Source organism: Akebia trifoliata, chromosome 8, assembly GCF_017979445.1.
Source record: "Akebia trifoliata isolate Shusen 1 chromosome 8, ASM1797944v1, whole genome shotgun sequence".
NCBI lineage: Eukaryota > Viridiplantae > Streptophyta > Magnoliopsida > Ranunculales > Lardizabalaceae > Akebia > Akebia trifoliata.
This window is the reverse complement of record NC_141382.1, coordinates 2,140,046-2,146,230: the sequence shown is the minus strand read 5'-3', so window position 1 is coordinate 2,146,230 and position 6,185 is coordinate 2,140,046. Positions and strand designations below refer to the sequence as shown.

General features: G+C 37.4%; 1 pseudogene; it reads left to right on the top strand.

The window, feature by feature from the left end:
* Positions 1–271: 271 nt before the first annotated feature.
* Positions 272–2,314, top strand: LOC147395385 (carbamoyl phosphate synthase arginine-specific large chain, chloroplastic pseudogene; annotated as a pseudogene).
* Positions 2,315–6,185: the final 3,871 nt, after the last annotated feature.

Below are 6,185 nucleotides of genomic sequence, written 5' to 3'. Positions count from 1 at the left end.
TTATGTTAGTGCGGTTGTGCATCCAACTTCGTCCGGCCAAAAGCTTCTTTGTACACATGGCAAACATGCACACGTGTCAGACCTATTCCAAATAGTAGATCCAACATACAACCAAGTGTACTTAATTAAGGATGTTTGCATGTTCGCCTTTCCTGAGCCGTACACCTGGTCGAAATTTACTCAGTTGGAGACCGAGTATTAAGTGGGCCCAATTTATGAGATCTTCTTAGTTGAAAATTTGTGGGCCCAAATTGATGATCTAACGTTAGGGATGTCGATGGACAGGTTCAGGTCAGATCTAACCTCTATCAAGATTAAGGGTCTGTTTATTACAAATTCCAAATTTTGCTTTAGAATTCTATGTCTAAGAGAAGTAGAAACTTAAACATTGGGAAGTTACTTCTAGGAGAATCTTGTTTGTTATAGAAACGGACGAGCAAGTAATAAAGAGAGGTCGAATTGATTATGTTGTTCAATCGATGAATTAAAAAAGAGTGAGAGTTGAAATCATTATTTCCCCCCATACATTTTTTGTGGTTCTCGCGCAAAAATAGTCCCAACAAAATTTCTTAAAAATGCAGCTTGAATATCATTGACTTGGAGCGGCCCGATGGAATCATTGTGCAATTTGAAGGGCAGACGCCCCTTAAGCTTGCACTCCCTCTCCAGCGGTACCTTGATGAGAAGAAGCTTGCATGTGCCAGTGGGGTCGGGCATGTTCGCATATGGGGAACATCACCTGATTCTATTGATGCAGCTGAGAATAGAGAGAGGTTCAACATGATCCTGAACGAGTTGGAGATCGAACAACCAAAAGGTGGGATTGCCAAGAGTGAAGCCGATGCTTTGACCATAGCCATGGATATAGGCTACCCAGTCGTTGTCCGGCCTTCCTATGTGTTGGGTGGACGCGCAATGGAGATTGTCTACAGTGACGATAAACTTGTGACGTACCTTGAGAATGCTGTTGAGGTGGATCCTGAACGTCCTGTTCTGGTCGATAAGTACCTATCTGATGCCATTGAGATTGACGTTGATGCACTCGCCGACTCACAAGGTAACGTGGTGATTGGTGGGATAATGGAGCATATTGAACAGGCTGGGATCCACTCTGGTGACTCTGCTTGTTCTTTACCAACAAAGACCATTCCCTCTTCATCTTTAGCCAAAATCAGATTATGGACAAAGAAGTTGGCAAAGAGGTTAAATGTATGTGGGCTCATGAACTGCCAATATGCAATCACAGCAGCCGGGGAACTCTTCTTGCTCGAGGCAAATCCCCGTGCATCACGCACAGTCCCATTTGTGTCCAAGGCGATCGGGCATCCACTCGCTAAGTACGCCTCCTTGCTTATGTCAGGCAGATCTCTTTATGATCTAGGGTTCACACAGGAGGTAATCCCGAGCCACATGTCGGTCAAGGAGGCTGTGCTCCCATTCGAGAAGTTCCAGGGTTGTGATGTGCTACTTGGCCCTGAGATGCGTAGCACAGGCGAAGTCATGGGGATTGATTTTGAGTTCTCTGTTGCATTTGCAAAGGCTCAGATCGCTGCCGGGCAGAGTCTACCACTTTCGGGTACTTTATTCCTCAGCCTGAATGACTTGACAAAGCCACACCTGGCAACAATTGCACGGGCCTTCATTAGTCTCGGCTTCAACATTGTGTCGACTTCTGGGACAGCCCATGTGCTTGAATTAGAGGGTATTTTGGTGGAGCGGGTTTTGAAGATGCATGAGGGTAGGCCCCACGCCGGTGATATGATTGCTAATGGACAAATCCAGTTGATGGTGATAACTAGTTCGGGTGATACTCTCGATCAGATCGATGGACGTCAGTTGAGGAGGATGGCTCTTTCTTATAAGGTTCCGATCATAACTACTGTTGCCGGAGCTTTGGCAAGTGCAGAGGCAATAAGAAGTATGAAACACAGCGACGTCAAGATGATCGCTCTTCAGGACTTCTTCGAAGTTTCAAAAGAGCTTCCCCAGAATTTACAGCCTGCTTCTTCTACCTCCATTTAATCCGTTCTGCTCTTTTGCATCCAAGTATGTTTTTTTTTTTTTTTTTCCTTTTTGATTGTTAAATTTGTTTTTATTAATGTTGTCTTTGAAGAAGTGTTTTTAATAAACTATTTATCGCAGTTTTGTCATTTTAGATTGGTTTGATTGGTGGTTGGCCTAAGTCCACCGCGTTGCATTTCGATCTGATTAGAATGACTCCATTGAAGTTGACTAACATGGTTTGCAAACTGTATAATGGTCTGGGGAGTCTCCACTTCAATCCCAATTTTTTATTTGCATATAGTAAGAAAAATCTCCAGACCAGAATGGTGTTGTACATTGAGAATGATAACAAATGGGATATTGGTTTTATGAGGAATTTTAATGTCAACGAGGATGGCTCGTATCATCGGTCCGTGAACGAGACCGAGTTGTCTCGGGCGAGTTTTCCAAAATGTTTGAGACGTCTAGTTCAACAATGAGAGAAATGAATGTGCGTTTTAAATTCACCCCAATCTAAAGAATAATAGGGAAATACAAGTTCTGCCATAAAACAGATTTTGGAGAAACTATTTTCTGTATTTCTACCGCTGAACATTACATAGAAAGTAAATTTAAGGGTAAATTATACTTTCACCCCTTATTTGATGGCATAATTCTATGTTGACCTCCTAATGTTTTGACAATTACACTTACCACCCCAATAGTTATGTAACAGTTTCACTTACCTCCTTTCGGCCTATTTTCTGTCAATTAAACATTTTAAATGTGAATTTTTTTTTTTGGTTTTTAAAACTTTTTTGAAGATTATTTTACCCTTTTTTAAAATGACTTTCTTGGTTGTTAGTGAAAAATCCTTGTAAAAAAATGGGTTCATGCTTATGAGTGAGAATGTTTAGATGGGGGCATTTTTTTTTGGAAAATTACTCTTAAAATCACATTTATTAAAATACGGAATAACATATCCTCAGTTATAGAATGTTGACATTTAAAGATCCGTTTTTGAAATGTTTTCTTAGTAGAGACTTTATGTAACTTCCGTCACAATTCTTATCCAAAACTATCAAAAATACCCTTTATATATATTAAGTTATTAATTTGTCTTTAAGTATTTAATAAATTATTAAAATACTCTAATTCTTTATACGTTTCTCTTTCCTTTCTCTCAAATCTAATTAAAAGAAGAGAGTTTCTATTGGCACCCTAACTTTTACCTATTGCACCCTAATTTATCAAATTATTTATCACACCCCAACTTTTAAATGTTGATACCCAATTTTTACGTATTACACTCTAGTTTTGTACATTATTTATCACACCCCAACTTTTAAATGTTAATACAATTAAATTTATTGTTTGACCCATTTTTTTAAAGGAAGATTTTATAACTGAGAATCTATTATTGTTAATCAAAATTACAAATTTATAATTGAGAATCTACTTATGGGAAGCATTTGTAGGTCCCTAAAAAGAGTCAAATCCTCACCAAAAATCAATTCATTCCAAGATATCTAATCCCATCGAAAGTGATTTACAAAAATCGGACGTTCCACGATTCTTCAACATGTAAACTAGGGTTAGAAGATGCACCACACTTCAACACTCCCACTTAGTGCATGCTTGCGTTCAATCAAACTCTCTGAACACTTTGAACTTTGCCTTTGCAAGTGCTTTAGTGAATATATCGGCAACTTGGTCTCTTGTCCTCACATTCTCTAACTTAATTTCTTGTCCGAGAATTTTTTCATGAACAAAATGATGTTGAACCTCGATATGTTTGGTTCGAATGTGAAACATTGTATTTGATGCTAACTCGATTGTACTTTCGTTGTCACACCAAATAGGTGGTCTTTTTTGATAAATCTTCCTATCACTCTAGCTTTCTTTGTGCCCACTTATTTGAGACTGAAGAGCTTCCTATCACTCTAGCTTTCTTTCTACTTGGTCTTCTGTCCTATGTAAGATTTTGTTTGTGGATCTCCAGATTTTTTTTATATAGAGTTTTTTGATAATTAATTGGGATATTTACGAAAAAGTGATCAACTTTTAACAAATTTACGATTCTGGCTCACTATTCATTTTAATTACCAAAACGTGAATCATAACGAATTCAGACATTTTTAAAGTGAAAATTTCACAAGTTTAAAGTGACTAATTGGAAATAGCACTTTAAAACCACCAAATTTGTTATCGTTCTGAATTTTTTTTTAACAAAAACGTGATCATTCATGATTTGATAATTAAAATGAACAATTAGCCGGAATCATAAATAACTCAATTTTAGCTCACGAAATGGCAATTCACCCTAATTAATTTGGCAAGATAATTATGTCTTCTATTTGCAATTTGTTGGGGGCATATCCCCCCATATATCTTTGAAGTGAGTGAACCATTTTGTTTGTAAAGTCATTGTTTCTATTTTAGAACTGGTTCTCTTTGGTGCTGTGTGAGTCTTTTGGCATGAAAAGGTGGCGTGTAATTTTTTCTTTCTTGGGCTGCTGTTTTTTCCCCATCTTTGCATGTAGGTAGGTAGGTGTATTGGACCTATTTTTGAAACATGTTTCTTGTCTGTAATGAAATCTTATACTTGTCAAATAGAAAAGTCCTTATTGTCTTCTTTTTTCTTCCTGGCTTTGATGAAAATTTATCCAGTCAAAAAGAGAAATATTTATTAAAATGATTGATTTTTCTAATTGAAGTTTCTAAAAATATGAGACGAATGCTCGAAATGAACGTAGATAGAGATAGTGGAAGAAGATATTGGGGTGTGTAACTGTAGGAACTGATCCACGCTAGAAAGGGTGGGTTCGGGGAAAACCGACGTTATTATAAAAAAAAAAAAGTAAAAAAGAAAGATATGAACCAACTTTCAATAAGAAAAGACTTAGATCTTGATAGAGTGGAATGGATGAGCATGATTCGATTATCCAAACCCAAATCTTGGCGATTGATCTTGCCAATTTGTACACATAGTTGGAAGTTGAGGGGCTCTTACTACTTGCCTCCAAAGGACCGTAGATTGGAAAGCGCTTTCTAAACTACTCAAAAAATGGAAGGGGCGTATGTATTTTCCTGACCCTGCAAATTTGACCCTACCTACACTATGTGAAAACTAAAAAATTCAACAAAAAAATTTGACGGGTAGTGGCCCACGAATTTTGACGGCCTACGGCTGTTGAAAATTTTGATGTTTCCCAGATTAGATGGCCTAGAGCCATCGAATTTTCCCCATCCTCCATTAATTTGATGATTTCAGTATGTCGAAAAAAAAAGATTCGACAATGAAAAATTTGACGCCTTAGTCTGTTGAATTTTATGAAATTCGATGGTCTTCAACCTTCAAATATGGGTTTTTTTCACGTTGTGCTACACTCGAAGCCAATCCCCTAGTGATTTGCCCCCACACTGCAAACGGGAGCTCATGTAGAACCTTTACTTTTCGGCGTAACAACAGTGAATGTTTCAGTTAATAAAAAAATCAATACAGTATTCACATATACATTCTGATACATACTTTAAACATTCAATATTTCGGGATCAATGTTTCGTATCGATCTTGGCTGATATTTTAAATCATATACATGTTTGCATGTGTCAACTTACAAGGTGATCAAAGTCATCATGATCATCATCATAAAGCCTTATCCCATAGATTTGGGATCAGCTAAATAATATATAGTTGTCCATTTGATGGTCCAAAACCATGCCTTTCCTTACTGGAAGATCCACAACTTATTGGCAGATTCAGGATCCAAATTTGGGCATGTATTCATGTGTATGTTTCATTGTGGTGTGCGCGCATGCATGTGTGTTCCATTTGTGTCACAGGTGTATGCATATGTATGTTTCATCAAGCATGCATGGTACAAGACTCTTGTGCACATCCATACATCTTCCATTGCGTCACATCATGGTGGGCTTTGGTATTGCGTGTTTAAATGTGCTTCTTTTACGTGCATGAACCAACATGCATGTAGTCAAAAGCATATATCATTTGCTTCCTATCTTCATGAAATCTTAATATTTTCTAAATGTCCTTATTGTTTTCTTTTAATATCTAAAATGCCTTAGGAGGAATGTTTTAAAGACTGCATTTAATACACCTTAGCACGTGCCATTAGGACATATATTAATGACAAATGATAATTTGACGCTATTTTTTTAGACACTCCCGCATGTGCTCT